The sequence below is a fragment of the Macaca nemestrina genome, chromosome 4, assembly GCF_043159975.1.
Source record: "Macaca nemestrina isolate mMacNem1 chromosome 4, mMacNem.hap1, whole genome shotgun sequence".
Taxonomy (NCBI): domain Eukaryota; kingdom Metazoa; phylum Chordata; class Mammalia; order Primates; family Cercopithecidae; genus Macaca; species Macaca nemestrina.
Genome location: NC_092128.1, coordinates 91,036,417 through 91,055,085, shown reverse-complemented (window position 1 = coordinate 91,055,085; position 18,669 = coordinate 91,036,417). Strand labels below are relative to the sequence as shown.

Here is an 18,669-nt window from a genome sequence, read left to right as displayed (position 1 = left end):
TTAGATACCAGTTGTACCCTTTCCCCCAGTTGTGACAACCATTAAATGTCTCCAGACATTGCCGAATGTTCTGTGGGAAACAAAATCTCTCCTGATTCAGAACTGCAGACTTAGCCAATTAGCTAAAGCAGGACCCAGTAAGTCAGTCTGGGCTGGGGGTGGATCTGGTTGGATAGAATGTGAAATCCTTAAATGCAAACTGGAATGCATGAAGGTTTACGTGGGGCTTTACATTTTATCTGAAGAAGATGTGGAAGCATTTGGAATTTGTTCTGTTATTTATTGCTATGTAACAAACCACTATAACATTTAGTGGCTTAGAACAGTGACAACATAAATTTCATTCACAAATCTGAAATTTGACCAAGGTTGGGTGAAAGAGCTCGTCTTTTGTCTACGGGGGTGGCCCAAAAGCTGGGGGCTAGAATTATCTAAAGTCTCACTCATGTAGTGGTTAAAGGCTGGCTGTCAATGGAGAGTTCAACTGGATCTATGACTGAAAGACCTACATGTGGTCTTTTCATGTGGCTGCTTGGCTTTCTTATAGCATGGTGGCTGGTTTCCTAGGGCCAGCATCCCAAGGGAGTTAGGAGGAAGCTGTATTGCATTTTATGAATTGGTCTTAGAAGTCACATAGCGTCACTTCTACTGCAGTCAAAAGTTCACCCAGGTCCAAGAAGAGGTAACATAAATCCCATCATTTGGTGGAGAGATGTCAGTGTCACTTTGGAAAATACAATCTACTACAAAGTTGAAAAAGCAGATCCCACAGGATTGCTTACCTGGGGTCTACCACAGTGCTATCCAGGATTGCTCAAAGGAACACCTGTGTCAATCAGCTGGGGTATATTCATTTGAAATGCCAATTTCTGAACCTTTCTTTCAAGGATTTTCATTTGGCAAGTCAGCCATGGACATCTGGTGTTTGATTTTTCAACAAACCCTCAAAATAATTTTTATTCATGTTCAGAATGTTTTTTCTTTATACTGATGCTTTAATCATTTACAGATTTTCAGTACACATTTCCACATTTTCTTCCACGAAACAAGGTGGTGATATAGAGATAGCTTTGAGTAATACAGCTGTTTGGAAGAGCTACTTCAAATATTGCCTTTGGATTTGTAAAATGCACACATTACTTGTCAAAAGACACTTTGAAAGCAGTGTTGCTGATGGAGTTTCTGTGGACATTTGATCTGTTTTTGTTTCCATGCCATGTCAAAATGAAAAAAGAAAAGAGATAACATTGTAGTCTGAGTCAAGACATTTGAAATTATTTTTTGGGTCAAATTTTATACGCTTATATGAGACACATAAATTCTACTTTTGGGGTCAAATTTTACATGCTTTTGTGTTACATTTGAAAACTATACTTTAGGCATCAAATGAAAAGTCAACATTTATGATGATGTAGCTGAAGTTGTATCACAAGGAAGGATTCTTTGCAGAAACTTAAAAATGATAATGTATATGGTAATGCGGATTCAGTTTTCAAGGGGAATTATGAAACTGTGGGAAATAACATGCTAGTGTAGGGAGATTTCCCTGACTTACATGTTGCTGATTAAGCAGCTTCAATGGCCTAAACTATACTTGAGAAAGCAGAGTGTAAAAAGGCCTCCGTGCAATCAAAATAGAATGCAAAATTTCATAGCCTTTATTTGGAGTCTTTTTCTATAAACTTGCATGGATTTCTGACAGCAGGGTTCCCAGCTTACAGCCAAGATAAAGCAGTGTGTTAGAATGAGTCAGAAGTTGAGAACTACAGTCAGGCACAATAAGAACTATGGGAAACTGAGGCAAAAAAATAAAAATGTAGTGATTTCAAAGCAAGGTAGTTTTCAGTTTTTCAGAGTGGGGAAACTCGGTTTTACATCTCACTGTTTTTAGCCATACTACATACTATAGAGGTATGTTTCATATATGTTTCTTCACAATAAGTCTGAGTTTTTGAAAAGCTTAACTATTTTGAATATATTCTGTTTGAAAGATCAAGGAAATATTGAACAATTTTAGAAAATAATTATTTCAAAGTGGTTAAAGTAAAATAAGCTTTGATGTTTTTAATAGACACACTTCCATTATTTATAAAATTAGTTTTGTGGACTATTTCATTTGCTGAAGATACTAGATAATAAGTGTTTCTTGATGTACAAATTGGTCATTCTATTAAGATATTTTCTTTAAAATTTAAAAATCTAAATTAAAAGCTTGGGTGTGGTATAAAATCTTATATGGAAAACTATATCAGCTTTTCAAAGTTATGGCAGCAAATGCTAACAAGCTGGGAAGGAGCGGCAGAACCACAGGGTCATCTGATCTACCACCAAGGCCTCACTCCAAAATGCATCACAAATGTGATCACTTGTTTTTGCTTCCACTGCTACCACCTTGTCCATGTCACCATCACCATCATCTCTCCCACCTGTACTTCTGTGATAGACTTCTATCTCCCTTTTCTCTTGGCTGCCTCTAATTCCTTCTTCAGGCAGCCAACAGATCAATTTACTTCCTTTTTTAACTACTATCATGGCTTTCCATCTCTTTCAAATAAAACCCCAAGTCCTTACCATAGCTTTCAAGGCCTTGCATGATTTGGTTCCTGCTTACTTCTCTAATCCCATCCATGACACGCCCCTCGGCTCACTCTGCTTTAGTTCCCTTGGCCCTCTGTTAGTATTTGTCCTTTGCACACATAATTTCCTCCACCTCTTCCTCTCTATTCTTGGCAGAGCTGGCTATTTATTCTTCAGGTCCCAGTTTAAAAACTGTCTCCTATGAGAGGCCTTTCTTGACTTAACTACCTATTGTTGGTCTGTGTCTCCCCAGAACTATTCTCTATTATGATATGATATTTAGTTCCTTTGTAGCCAGTATCTTTATGTGTTTTACCTATTTTTTTGTTCATTTTCTGTTTCCTTCACAAGATCTATGATGGAAAAGACCAGTCCGCTTTATTGAACTCTGATAATGATGGGTGCCTGGCACATAGTAGGTGCCTAGTAAATATTTTTTGAATTAATAAAATCATGAATGGTGTTCTATAAATAAATCAAGGGTAAGTACATGGAATATATATTGGAGAGTGCATGTGCTAATGCAACTTGTCTATATGTTTAACAAGAATTCGGGTGATTCATAGATGCTCTATCCATATGAGCTTTGAAATGAGAAATTTGTAGAGTTCATAACTAATTTTCCCTATGATATCATAAATCCATTCTCCAAAGTTGACTTTGTCAGAGTCCAAGTAAGGTGTTGAAGATATTTAGCTTGATTAAATCAAGTGTTTTTTAGGAGGAGAATAAAGGAAGTGATAATAGGATATGGAGCAAGAATCATTAATTATAGTATCTCATTTACTTTCAAGCATAATGAAGAAGTTATATCTGTTAATGTTCTTGTTGGAATTTGAGGAGTTTTCTGTTACATTACATTCAACAGTGGTTCAGTAAACATGAGTTTAATTAAATTTCTTTCATTATGGGCCTAGGTATGGGGGTGATACATAATAAGAACACACTATTTCTTAAATGCATGAAAGATTTTCTGGCCATTTAAAAGAACCTGGTTTAAATTGTTTTTTTGTGTGTGTTGAATGAATTGAAAAGTAGACATAATTATATATGCTGTTAATTTAAATACATAAAGGTGAAAAAACATACTTGAAAAAGTCTTTTTACCCTGTACTTATGTAGAAACATGTGATGACAAGACAATTTTATTCTAAAAGGAATGCATAGTAGGTCTCATGTAAAATAAAACAAGAAAGAAACCTTTAGGTGGCGGCCAAGAGCTATGATTATGAACTCCTTAGCCTGTTTTTATGAGAATTTATGATCTTGTTTTAAAGTGGTCATGTAAAACGGGCTATTTAAACCACAATAATTCAGTTCAAAGCAAACACAAGGACAAAATTAGGCCTGGGAAGGAGCTAGATTTGAATGTTAATATCATCAAATAATTAATCAAATTTTAATTTTGATTTGATTTGACAGTTGGTATCTTGATTATGATTAGTAGTGAGAGACCCAGTTCTGGGAAGACAATGGTATTTGATATTGAGTTACAGGATTAATTATTCTTAGCACTTAAGTAATTGTTTTAATCTTCACATAAATCATCTTTAAACAAAATGGTAGCTTTTTAAGAACTCAAAGAGTGTTATAAAGATGTCAAAACTGTCCAGATGCTTATTGTGCAATTGAAAGCTCCATTCAAAGTTGACACAGGCCCCAGAAGAAAGGTCAATTATCTAACTCACTTTTGCAACATCTGGCAGAAACTATGACTTGTTGGAGTACCAGTGTGTTCTTCTTCTCCTTTTTTATTGCTCTCTGAAATGAAAGTTTATGATTGTATCTGCCATGTACCCCTTTCAGTTCTAGAAAAAAAGAAAAGGATAAAATGTTTTTTAAAAGGCATTATGATTTTGTGATGACATGCACTCGTTTCAACTCCTTGTTTGTTCTTTTCATCAGTATGCATTAATCTACTCAAAAAGTTTTAGGCATCACTATTAGATATTGTTTTAGAGTAATATTTATGTAAAAATGTTCTCATTAGCCATTAATTCTGTTAGCATTTAGATTCATGTACACTTTTTGATAAGGCTTTTGGGCAACACAGACTAAATTTGGTAATTGCTTCTAATTAGGCCTTTTTTGAAGTGTTTCTAGTTCAATTCTTGTCACCTTAAGTAGTACACATTTAGCAATGGCTGTATACACACCCAGCATCATAGAGGATCGAAAACAAAGTAAACGACAAACTCGCTACACAAGGAGCTGACAAGCTCTCTACATGCAGCAAGAGAACAGAAACAAATTAAAATAATATATTAAAAACCACACATTGGTGTTGAGTAATAAAAAAGAAGAAAAGAGAAAGTGTGGGTTGATAGTAATAAAGAAAACCTCCATAGAGAAGATGAATAAACTAGTGAAGTTCCCCAACAAATTAATGGGAAAATAAAGATTTTAATTCCTAAGAAACTCTAGTTCCGTTATTTAATGTCAATATTCCAAAATCACACTTTCACAATATAGATGCCAGAGTAGCATGAAACAGCTCCTTTTCTAAATATTTTCCACTACATTAATCAATGAAGATGGTGACATCCTCTCTCAAAAAAAACCTACTGAGTATGTTGCTGGATTACACAGCAAGTTGCCCACAGAATTATCTAGAAATTATTTCTGTCCTCTAGTAATTTACAATACAAAATTGTCTAGGAAGAAAATTAGGCTGAAAACTTAGAAGGTTGTATCTATGAAATTACGTGATAGAAATGTAATATTTTCTATGTCGCCATGAATGGTTTTAAAACGATATTCCCAAGGCCAGGGATCAGGAGAGCCATCTCTAATCCTGAATCTTAGGGTATATATATATAGTGATAAAATTGTGGTAAGGAGTCATTATTTCTGTGGAGACATTTTCCTTCTCTATGAAACCAAAGAGGAGAACCAGAAGATCTCTAAGTGTCCCCTCAACCCAAAAATGTTACATTTTATACTTTTACAGAGTAAAGCAAGACTTCATTCAACATTGTCAAAGCAGAAATTTTTTTTTCCATCTGGTGAGTAAACTCATGGCATAGTTGCAGTGGGAATTGCAAAATGAATCCCATGAATCCCGACACATAGGTGAGAATGGCTCCCTAGCAATGCTTAACCTACATGATTGTGTGTGTTGGCTCTATAATCACAGCAGTAAAAAAAGAAGATACAGATAGTTTCTCTCAACTAAAATTTTGCATAATAGTGGTTAGATTTTAAGTCAACTACACTGTCCCCCAGAAAACCTGGAGTCTTTAATCAAGGTCAAAACTGTTAAATGCAAAAACAGTAAACTAAGAAAAACACAAAGAACTGATTTTCTGATTTTCTTGTAGGTAAAATTTACCAAGTCTGTAAGTGCTATGAAACCAGTATATATTATGGTGTCAATATTTTTTTCATAAACTTACAAGACTGCGAATTTATTAAAAAAATTCTAAAATAGTAGATGAGTGTGTCTTCTTGGCACTTAATAAATGTAATATGAATTAAAATTTAACTTCAAATATGCCAAAAGCATAAAGAATCTGCCACTATGCAAAAGGACTTAGTAAGCATGTATATAGCCATGAAGAATTCAGATATCAGAATTTTATATCTCTTTAGTTCAAAGCAATGCATTTAAATCTCAGTGGACCATTTACCTTCACATGCAATCTACTATTGCACACTTTTGAAAATTAGATGAAAGTCAATAAAAGAAAGGTGAACATCCAATTCCCAAAACTTAAAAAAAAAAAAAAATCAGTTCAAAATGTATGCCTATTTGATGATAGGAGATTAGAGAAAACCTCCGTATTGTGAAAGCTTTCATTATTCTATTTTTCGTATGTAATAAGCAGTAAAAAATGATGGACACGCCTCCTGTCTCCAATACCACACAAAAGTAAGTAAGAGAAAAAACTTTTCTGTTCCATCTCCCTGCAATAATCACTCCAGAAACCACAACTAATCTTGGGATACACCATTATTCTGCTGCTTGCTAGTGGACCATACAATGTAAGAAAGTTATTTTTATCTTGAGTGGCAGCAATTCAGCAGGATAGACTTGCCGATTTGAGTCTCACTCTTCACTACTTGATTGGGGTGAATGATGTCTGATGTAGACAAGTATAGGAGATGGCAGATCTCATTGATATTACTCCCTGTGAACCTACAAATGGGACAGACATTTATTTATTTATTTATTATTTATTTGTTTATTTATTTTTAAAGGCAGTCTATTTAGAATGCTGTTTTCTAAGGTAACTTTTTCTTCACCTTTTACTATATTAAAGAAATATTTAAAATCGCTTTAATCATAATCGTTTGCACGAAGTCAGTGGGACTGGGATTTAAACAACTAGGGAAAAATAATACACAGAAGGACTGAGAAAAGAATGTCATCCAGGAACTACATATATATATATATATATATATATATATATATATATATATATATATATATTTGTTTGTTTTAAAGTTGGAGCAAAATGCCGAACATCTAACAGAGGGGCTGCAAAGAGAAGAAGAAAAGGTGGTCAGAATGAATACAAACTAAAGGTAAAGAAGAAGAATGAAAGTCAGGACAATACAAAAATGGCTAAAGATTGACGTGGGAAGAGCGTAATGCACAAATGCACAAAAGTTAAGCTGGAGAAAAAAATGATGAAATGTAGAACAGGAACAGCGGCAGAGAATGGAAAAAAAGGAGGTCAGAAAAGCACAAAGAAGGCTGAAGAACAGCAAACAAAGAAGTAGTATCAAATGGAAAGGGAGCAAGTGTCTAGATTATAAAGTGGGGGAAGAAACATCAACAGTCGGGAGGGAGGGCGGCAGCAGAGTGAAGAGCCAGAGCGGCGGGAGGAGCCCAGTCATTTTGCTTTGTCTTCTGCAAGTGGGGTTTATGCCACTTGACTGGAGCTTGCAAATGGATGTGAATTAGTTTACTGGCATTCAAAATCCTGCTGTAACGTTGTTAGGAATTTGGCATGGTAGTGTTAGCCTTAACAAAGGCTATCAACTTTCCTCACGTTAAACCAAAGAAGCTGAATTTACATCCTTTTGCAGCTTTCAAGCTTTTTTCAAATGGCATAATATGGCAATAGCTAGGCTTGAAAAATTCTGGGCAGTAAAAAAAGCAAAAGAATCTGTTTTCATTAAAGATAATCTTATACTCATTTGCTCACATTCTTATTGCTTTAGTTTATAGTTATTTTAATAAATCAAGTTTACTTAAATTTAGATGGTTTTATGAAAATTCCAAAAATTCTTGAAATATGGAAATACAGATTGCAACTACAAGGACCAAACTGCTAAGATAAACTAGCAAATCACCATTAAAAAGGGCCCTTTGTCTAAACAGTTACTTTTTTTTTTTTTTTTTTTTGAGACAGAGTCTAGCTTTGTAGCCCAGGCTGGAGTGCAGTGGCGCGATCTCAGCTCACTGCAAGCTCCGCCTCCCGGGTTCACGCCGTTCTCCTGCCTCAGTCTCCCAAGTAGCTGGTACTACAGGCGCCCACCACCACGCCCGGCTAATTTTCTGTATTTTTAGTAGAGACAGGGTTTCACCGTCTTAGCCAGGATGGTCTCAATCTCCTGACCTCGTGATCCACCCGCCTCAGCCTCCCAAAGAGCTGGGATTAGAGGTGTGAGCCACCGCGCCTGCCAGTAGTTACTTTTAAAATTGCTTTTGAGAGAAAAAAAAAAAAAGGTCTCCTTAAAGTTGCAAATAATGACACCGACACCAAGAATAATTTGTTATACAGCAGGTCAAAGTAAATCAGTAGTCTCTTAATTCTGAACTGGAACTAGAAACCTAGGTATATTTTCTGTTCTTCTGTTTTCTCCTCCTCCTTAATAGCCTCTGAGTGAACTATCTACTGAGTGAAGTTTTATATCTTCAAGTTCAACCCTGGTTAGGTGTTCACTTTTGTTTCTCCATGGGAACAAACACGTTACCATGGGAACTGGGCAGCACAAAATATAAACAGTACTGAAAGCTTTTAGGAAGAACCATGCTTATAGCACAATGTTAACTATACAATGCAAGTGCTAGCTGGGCATTCCAATACCTGGCATATTATGGCATCTCAAAAAGAATAACTTGATCCTGTGCCTTGTCGAATGTTGGAAAAATAAATAAAAGGGAACTATACTGTTTTCTCATTAGAGAAAATGCAAAAGTTTGTTTTCATTAAAAAAGTTAAAACCCACAAAACATATTGTGGTGATTATTTGCATTGACTTAAAAGATACACTTAAGTTTCTTTATATGATGAGCGCTTTTTGCACACTGACATTATCTTACATACCATATCTGCTTTGACATATGCTGGGTCTTAAGTCAGGGAAAAAGAAGTAAGAAAGAACAAAGAGGTTAGGACTAAGGGTCTAAAAGTCGAGTGAGTCACCAGCATTCCAAATCATTATATCCCAGGGTAGTGGAACTGCGTTTCTGGGCCAGGAATGATTTATCAGGGGTTGGAATGTGGTGGGGAGGATATAACAATAGGAATTGCAGGCAATGTTACGGCTTTAGTGCTAGGCAAGAGAAGGAACGGGCCCATTCAGTTGGAAGCAAAGATGCAGCCAGTGTTCAGGGAATGGAGTGTGAAGTTCAAGGCCAAATACTAGCCATGAGGCAGGGCCCCTGTTCAACAAGTGATGGTTAACTTAGGGTGTGGAGTGGAGGATGCCTACAGGGACAGACACCCAAAAGTGAAGTTTACGTAACAGCATTGTTGGATAGCGGAGTGGCTGCAGCTTGCTGACACCCACAGGCGATCTGCGTACTGGGCCCTGGAATACATGGTTTACTCCAGACTCGAGTTAATGATTGTGGCTAAAGCTTTTAATATATTGCCTGGTTTCATTAACATTATTAACATTGACTCTGCGCATAGGTGATAGTGGCAGCAACTGAAAACAGAAAGGAGACCTGATTTGCTAAAGATCAACCCACAATAAGACCTCCACATTTAATGTTTAACATTGTACACTTGTAGAAAGAAAGAAGCATTTGCAATTTATTGGCAAAGGAAGAATGCCCATGCAGGCCACACATTTGGTTCCACGTTCCGAATAGTATGCTATCTTGGCAATTATTGCATGTTACCTTTACGTGAGAAAATGTCTGATGTGACATCAGTCTCTCTGATAAAAGCAATGAAATAAACTTCAATAAAAAGAGTTAACATTTTTAAAAAAATGTTCTTAGGTGCCATCTCCTTACCTTGTATTTTTCAGAGTCCTTCAGTGGCTGTTTGGCAGGGACTCAAAGCTATTGCAGGGAAACAATTTGAACTGAACGATGTGGTTCAAGAAGTCTGAGATCAGCAGACTGGCAACTCTTCAGCTTTCAGAAATAATGTGGTCATGCTGTGTGTGTCTCGTTGCACTTCTGGGTTATGGTTCATTTAATTTTATGGAACAAAATAGGTTTCCATGTAAAATAGCATTTTCACCTATAAATTAGGAGCAAATAAAACAAAATTAATTTTGATGTAAAAATCTAGTCTCCACTGTAACCCACATGTAAATTCCCCATGTTATAGAGAAATGCTCTTACTAATATAAGACAAAAGATATTTAAAAAAAATGGCAATTGCCATTTTAAAAGGAAGTAGAAATTCAAAAGAGGAAGATGTGAGGTTTAACAAAACGTTGGAATTAAAAATGACACCGACAAACTAAGAAAGAAGGAAAGTAAGCTGATATTTTTACTTTTTTTTTACACTATAGAATTTGATGCAATGTGTAATGTCCCTCTTATGATTCTGAAGTTGAAATAAAACTAAACCAGTGTGTTAGAGTCTCTCCTCATGACCCTGTTCACAGCAGTCAGGTAACTTAGTTCCCCCTTTCTAAGCACATTTAAATGTAAGTTACTTAAACATAAAGATTGCTCTTAAGAGTTATTTAAATGTAAAGGTTGCTCTTAAGAAAATACCACCTCAGTGGTAGATGGGTACTTATCTGACAAAATACATTGTGTTATTATTTCACTTTATTAACTTGTGAGTAAAGAGAATGTTTGCCATTTCTAATATGGGAGGCACAATACGGGGGCTGACCTCAGCACTCGGAGTACAGAACAGAGCACAGCATAGCGGGTGAGAGTGGTAGTTCAGTGAATAATGACTATATAGTACATTAGAAGTAGCTATGAAATGCTGCGAAAGATTAACAACGCTGAACACTAAATAAAATGGTAAGAATTAATGTATATTATTACAATAGGGAAAAGAGTGCAATGTGAACTAAGCTCAACTTTGACCTGTACAGAGGTGATTAGGTGGGAGAATGAAGGATCAGGGAGAAGGGTGCGTGGGGACTCCATAGAGTTTTTCAGGAAAATGAAAAATTATAAAAATCCGGAAAAGAGGTTAGTCCACGTAAAACCCATCTAGTTTTGTTCACTGCTGTTTACTGAAGTCCGGCCCCTCCCCTCCCGCAGAGACTGGAAACCGGGATCCCGGTCTTCAGGTGTTGGTTGGAACAACAGGAAGCTCTTTTGGCAGCCTTGAGTATTATCAGGCTTGCACTTTAAGTGGGGGGGTAGGCTCATCCTAAGTAAACAATGTTGAGCTGTTAGAAACTGTCTTAGTGTTTGTTCAACCTAGAAAGGTAAGCTTGAGGCCTAGTCAACAAGAGAACTCAGAGGAGCCTGACTAGCGCCTTTGCTCATACTAAGGAGAAAGGTGCCTGGGTGGGGTCTCTGAAAGCTTCACATCTAGAACCTCTTCAGAGGCCTAATATGTTTCTCAGTAGACACGATGGAGAATTCCTAGGGCCAAATGATATGTCCTTTAGCATGAATAGAGTTGTAAATATGACTTGCTGAGTGGCAGGAAATCAGATCAAAAGGGAATTGGGAGTAAGATCATAGCAGGCTACTGAGTTTGAATTGTATACCATAGTCCAGTGCTTCCCAAAGTGAGGGACTCATTTACAGAAAACATTTTGGTTGTATGAGGATGAAGCATGAAATCATATTGTCACATGATTTTAAAATTTTTTCAATTACCTGTTACCCCTTCTCATTAACTTCAGGAGAAAGGCTTAGATTTATGCTAATCTGTGTCTTAAATAGTATTTTTTTTCTTTTTTTGAGATGGAGTTTCACTCTTGTCACCCAGGCTGGAGTGTAGTGGTGTAATCTCAGCTCACTGCAACCTCCGCACCCCCGAGTTCAGCTGATTCTCCTGCCTCAGACTCCCGAGCAGCTGGGATTACAGGCACCCGCCACCACGCCTGGCTAAGTTTTTGTATTTTTAGTAGAGATGGGGTTTTGCCATGTTGGGCAGGCTGGTCTCGAGCTCCTGACCTCAGGTGATCCATCCGCCTCGGCTTCCCAAAGTGCTGGGATTACAGGTGTGAGCCACTGCGCCTGGCCTTAAAAGGTATTTTCTAATCAGTCTTTCTAACAAAGACAGAGTGAATTTCTGCCAACATTTAATGATGTCGTTTCATTTTCGTTAATTAAAAAATAGATTTCTTTTATAGAACTGATAGTCATTTTCCCTTTTAGTAAGTAATATGAAGTTTTCTTTCCAAATACATTTACTTAAGTGAAACACACTGAGTCTGTTTAAAGACAAAGATTACATGTGGTGGCATGAGGAAGAGTTGGGATGACTGCCTTCTTTCTGGGTTGCTCAAAGAGGGGAGTGGTGGTGTCACTAACTAAGGCAGGAATTACAGAAAAAAGGCCAGAACAAAGGAAAAGAAAATAAAAACCAAGAATAAGAAATGCCTTGCCTATTATTACTGGATGTGCAACAAAGTTTATGTAAACCAAGGTCCTATAACTTCAAGGACATACCCAACACGCCCTCACATTCTCTCTGACGCAGCCAATAAAAGCATGCCATAAAACAACCTTATCATTTCTACAACCTGCCTTCTCACAGCCTGCCATCACCCTGAAAATGCTGGGTAATTTTTTGTTCCACCAGGCATTAACCCTAGGTTACATTCTTGGTTCTTATGCAATTCGGTCTTGACCTTAAACTTAGAGCTTCCTTTGGTCTTTATTTTACTGCTTTCACTTCGGGGAACAACTGAAATGCTGTATTCAGCCAAGCTTTTGGATCCTTGGGTCAAAGATCCTGGCACCCATGCTCCTCCAGTAACAGGCAGGCTTGTGTATGTACTTACTCTCTCTCTCTCTCTCTCTTTTTCTCTCTCTTTCCCCTTATTCCCCCTCTCTCTCTGAGAGGATAATCCTCCCTTTGCATGGGGGATTATTAGTGTGTCCTTGAAATATATTGCTTTTTATGTATCATGCATTAAGATATCAGATGTCAGGAATGCAAAGGCTCTTTTTCTTCTTTGGATATCAGCCGGTCATTCTTTTTGGAGTGATTTAAAGCAAATCCCTCTGTTGGAGCAAGACCTTCAACTTTCTTTTTTTCTTTTTGAAGCAGATCTCTGTGCCTTTTGAACTTCTTTCTGAGGTTCATATCTGAAGCTATTCTCTCTGTCTTCTGAGATGTTGTACCTTATAATATAAAAATGCGTGCTGTGGGCTGGGTATGGTGGCTCATGCCTGTAATTCTAATACTTTGGGAGGTCAAGGCAGGTGGATCACCTGAGGTCAGGAGTTTGAGACCAGCCTGACCAACATGGTGAAACCCCATTTCTACTAAAAGTACAAAAAACTAGCCAGGTGTGGTGGCAGGTGCCTGTAATCCCAGCTACTTGGGAGGGTGAGGCAGGAGAATCGCTTGAACCCGGGGGTCAGAGGTTTCAGTGAGCCCAGATCGTGCCACTTCACTCCAGCCTGGGTGAAAGAGCAAAACACCGTCATATATATATGTGACGAAAGAGGGCTTAGGAACAGAGAGAGAGAGAGAAAGAGAGAGAGAGAGAGAAAGAGAAGAGAGAGAGAGAGAGAGAGAGAGAGAGAGAGAGAGAGAATTGGACATTAGCTCCTCGAAAATGGCTTTTTCCTGCTGAATGTTCATGGTGAGGTCAGTCTGACTTTTAATAATTTCAATTGACCCCTTCAAATTGAGTCTTAAATTGTCTAAATTTTTAAGTACAAAATTAGTATAGTCGTATTTTTATTAATCATACCTTATCTGTAATCAAAGAAAGTACATCATTATTTCTTTTCAACAATTTTAAAAATTTTGTGGAATTTGGAGGTATGGTGTTGTAATAGATGCACATCTTTAAATAAGTAAAGTTTAAAATTTTTATATAAAACTTACATGTGTAATTAAACCCAAGAATAGATGTTCCTTTCTGTTAATAGTCTATTTTTCCATTATGGGTTTACTTTTATTGAAATTTTGACAGAGATACTTGAGAATTAAAGATCTGAAAATGAATTACATTTATAAAAATACACCAGTTCATACTTCCTATATTACATATAAAAAGATATTTTTGTCATGGGATATTTTATGTTAACTTTAAGACTTCCATTTTTGAAAAATGATGAGTCATTTCCTCTGTCTGGGAGGTGACTGTGAGTGGTAAAAGTCTGGCTACATATGTTAAGGTCACAGAACTTGGTTAGAGCACAGAATCCATGTTCAGTTTCGAATTTCGTCTTGACTTTGAAATAAAGCAATGGTGTTAGATAAAAAAATGAAGGAATGATTTGACTAAGGTAGACCTTTGACTGTATCCCCAGTTACTATCTCCTATAGAAATAGGTGATATCCTAAGCCTTGGACTTTGAAATTTTCATTCTTAGGTCTATAGTGAACCTAAATGCTTACTAAGACACACTTCTTGCTTAACTTTTGATTAACTTGCACATGAAAGGACATGAATTTATATTGAAGAGTGATGTCATAGCTGTAACAAAAGGGATTTAAAAAAAAAAAAAACTTAGGCATTTATGCCAGTCTTTTTTTTTTTTTTTTGAAACGTAGTCTCACTTGTCGCCCAGGCTGGAGTGCAGTGGTGCGATCTTGGCTCACTGTAACCTCCACCTCCTGGGTTCAAACGATTCTCCTACCTCAGCCTCCTGAGCAGCTGGGACTACAGGTGTGTGCCACCACATCTGGCTATTTTTTTATTTTTAGTAGAGATGGGGTTTCACCATGTTGGCCAGGCTAATCTCGAACTCCTGATATGCCAGCCTCAGCCTCCCAAAGTGCTGGGATTACAGGCATGAGCCACCACGCCCAGCCTATGCTAGTCTTTAGCTCAAAATATTAGCAGAATAAAAGTGGACTCTACTACCTTACTTAATAGCTGTTACTCAGTCTCTTTCAGCCTTAGGATTCACCTGTGTAAAAGAGAGATGATAAAACTTTATTTATTTGTTGTGAAAACTAAATTAAAAAGCATATTAAATGTGGTAGTATTTGTAAAATGCCTAGGAGGTCATCTAGCATGTAGTTATTGTTTGTTCCTAAGCCCTCAACTGTTCCTTCATTTTTTCTTCCTTGGAAGACAAAGAGCATATTCTTTGCCTCAATGTAATCCATTTCCTGAAGAAAGATGATGCATTTGCTCTGTGAAGATGAGTGATAGGTAATAACGGATGGTGATGGATAATGGCAAATACCAGAGAGATTATGATCTGGGCAAAATATCATAGCTTAGTAAGCAAGGTTGCTTTCTGCATTCACATTTATTACACACATGATAAGATACAGCAGTTTTATTTGCATAGTAGATGGAGAACAGAATTTATTTAGAAAGCTTTTGATAAACCTCTTAGGTGAAGTAAGTGCTTGCAGGTATAGTGTTGGCCTTACGAGGGGTTCAGTAATTGTTGTGTGTGTATGTGTGTGTGTGTGTGTGTGTGTGTGTGTGCCATTCAGATGAGATTGTTCGTACACATGGGAGCAGAGGAGGACAGAGTTAAGAGATGAGAGGGCTGAGAATGGGTACAAAGAAGAGGCCACAGGACTCGGAAGAAAGCTATTGATATGGTTTGGATGTTTTTTCCTCTCCAAGTCTCATGTTAAATGTAATCTCCAATGTCGGAGGTGGGGCTTGGGGTGTGTGGATCATAGGGGTGGATCTCTCATAAATAGCTTGGTGCCCTCTGCACAATAATGAGTGAGTTCTCACTGAGTTCCCATGAGATTCGGTTATTTAAAAGAGCCTGGCACCTCCTCCCTTTCTCTCTTGCTCCCTCTCCTCCCACACGGCACACTGGCTCCCCTTTGCCTTCTGCCATGACTGGAAGTTTCCTGGGCCTCTCACCAGAATCAGATCCTGGTACTACACTTCGTGTACACCCTGTGGAACTGTGAGCCAAATACACGTCTTTTCTTTATAACACCCTACCTCAGGTATACCTTTATAGCAATGCAAATGGACTAACACAGCTGTTCCATGGATAATCTTAATTTCCTATGATCACTGAAGTTACTAGACTGACAGAATGTTTGTTGTAAGTTTTGTGGATACCAGCAAAGTTATAGTTTCATGTCTAGATGCATGCCAGGCTAACAGATGGCACAGATCTAAGAAAGGAAGCAATGGGGGACCCCACAAGCAAAGTCTCAGGCATTTACAGACCTCATAGAGAGGATCTGGAGCATCAAACTCAAACTGATGGTTTGAGTGACACTCATGTATATCTCTGAGGGTGAAGGTCTCTGGTTACATTTGCTTTACATATATGACCACATGGCATCATTATGTAGTTTATGTTCTTCCATGTATGTCAGTTATCAGTGTAACATCCTCACTAGAATAATTTTGAAATCAAAATGTTTAGTATTTAAATTTTTCATAGTAAATAACTTTCTCATACGTTAAATAAAGCAAAATCATTTAATAAAGTTCTAACTCTGAGTTATGTTATAGGTCAAATTGTATTTACCTATTGTGACAACAGTGGAGATTCCACCCTGGTCGCTTGTTACCCACATTTGAACCATATTTATTCTTTGATGTAATCATAAAACGTCAGTTCTATATACTGACATATCTTGACTCACAAAAGGTTTTTCAAGATTCACATATATACCTGTAAAAACAAAGATATTCAAATGACTAACAAACCTGTTAAATGCCAAAAATAAATAAGGGGGTGGAATGAGAAAACACTGTGGCAGGAGGTGACTTTCGGAAAAAACAATGAAACGGTTGACTTTTGATGTTGTGGCTGATGGTAATTGATTTGATATGTTGTTAAAGATATTTGACTATTTTTTAAATAAATGTGCATTTTATATAATATTTAAATCAATCAAAAGAACCCTAGAGGTGTTGAATTCTTACTCTGAATCTTAACTGTTCCATGCGGCAACAGCATAATTTTTAACCTTAAGGAAAATGCAGAAAATGGTACCTTTTCATTCTCACTGCCACCAACCCAGTTCAGGCTGGGAACGTTTGCATTTCTCTGAGCGCCTACAACTGTTCTCTCTGTTTGTGATATTTCTCTCCTCCAAAATATTTTCTACAACTCTGAATGATGTTTGTAAAATTGTGCACTCCATTGCTATCAGGTTTAAGACAAAACTCCTCACGAGGTTTACAAGGCCCCTTGTTCATCAATCTCCTTCATTTACCCTTACAGACATATTTGCAGTGCATCACACTTGTGCTATGGATGCTTCTCACCTTTGGGCTTTTATGTTAGCTGTTTGAACCTTTCTTCTCCATCTTGCCATCCCTTCCCTCCCTTTTTTTTAGTCCCAGTTTATAAATCTCTTCCTTCAAGAAACTGCTCTTAGTCCTCAAGAGAGTTAATAATGGTTTACCGTTATTTAGCAGTATAGAGGGACTAGAGAAGTCTTAATTGAGGAGGAACATGTAAGTCTTGAAAGACTGAAAGGACAGGCTGCTGAAGCACAGAAGAGGAGGTTCAGGCAGGAGAAATGACCATAAAGAGGAAGTGTGAAGGGAAAGGGGAGTCAAAAGAACAGATAACAGTTGGTAGAGTGTATGACATTAGAAAGGGGTTGAGGATGAGAATTGTTGAGAATAATGAATGTCAGACTGTGATGAATGCAGAGGTTTTAGTGCCTAGTCAGGAAGTTACAACTTATATGGGTTGTAGAGCATCATTAACAAAAATGTGAAATTTGCATCATATGGGGCAACATGGTCAGCCGTGTTTTAGAAAGAGGGGTGGATATGTGTGTGTGTGTGTGTATAAATATATATATGTATGTGTGCTTGTGTATGTTACCTGTGTGTTTGTGTATATATACATACAAGTGTATATATGTATATGTGTATATGTACATGTGTGTATATGTGTATATGTATATGTGTTTATATATACATGTGTATATATAAACTATATATGTATGCGTGTATATATATGTGCATATATATATAAAAGAAGCTAAGAACAGTGGCTGAGAGACAAGGTTTTGAGTTGGGCCATGAGCTGGAACATTTGGAGAGAATGGGAGAGAGAGAAAAAAAATAAGTCACAGTCTTAAAAGTGAGATAACAAAATAACAATATGTAGCAGTATAGAAAATACTCATATGAAAAGTACTGGTGACAAGTGCTTATAGGATTTTAAGCAAATATATATATTTTTGATGATAGTACATTTGTTCAGGTTCTGGCTGGAAACAACATTCATCCGAAATTGTTCAAATGAAGAGACATTGATGCAGTGGTTCTCAGTCTTGGCTGTACATTGGAAATGCTTGGGGAGCTTTGAAAAATATACATCCCTGTGTTCTACCCTCAGAGGTTCTGCATTAGTTGGTCTGGTTTGTGACCTGGCTGTTGGGAGGTCTTAAAAGCTTCCCAGCTGATTCTAATATGCAGCTTGAGTAGAGAACCCAGGTTCAACCTCTGTGGTGAGAATGAAAGGACTGCTTTCAGAAGCATGGGCAGTGCTAGGACTTAAAGGATGGTAAGACACAAGAGACTAGCTACAGGGGGAAATAGTACTATCCTTACGATCAAAGAATGAGAGACACTAGACTGACCTAGTGAACGCTGGACCAGAGGAGAAGGGGCTATTCTACCTGAGCTATAGTATGAGAGTGGGGTATGCTTCTATTTCCTGCTTTCAGAGCTGAAGCAGGATGTATGAGGGTTCTCCAGAGAAATAGACCTAATCGAATATGTGTGTGCATGTGCGTGTGTGTGTGTGTATATGTGTGAATTTTTTAAGAAATTTGCTCATGTGATGGTGGAGACTGGCAAGTTCAAAATCTGCAGAGTGGCCCT

The 18,669-nt window shown here is 37.4% G+C and overlaps 2 protein-coding genes across 2 annotated transcripts in view; one reads left to right on the top strand and one right to left on the bottom strand.

The window, feature by feature from the left end:
• The window catches only part of LOC105475918 (integrin subunit beta 8), a 105,766-nt gene extending 101,482 nt beyond the window's left edge, over nucleotides 1–4,284 (bottom strand). The window contains exon 1 of the mRNA XM_071094925.1: nucleotides 4,266–4,284. The gene's annotated coding sequence lies outside the window, so the exon portion shown is untranslated. The remainder of the gene's footprint in view (nucleotides 1–4,265) is intronic.
• LOC105475663 (MET transcriptional regulator MACC1) overlaps nucleotides 1–18,669 on the top strand; it is a 201,942-nt gene that overhangs the window by 17,063 nt on the left and 166,210 nt on the right.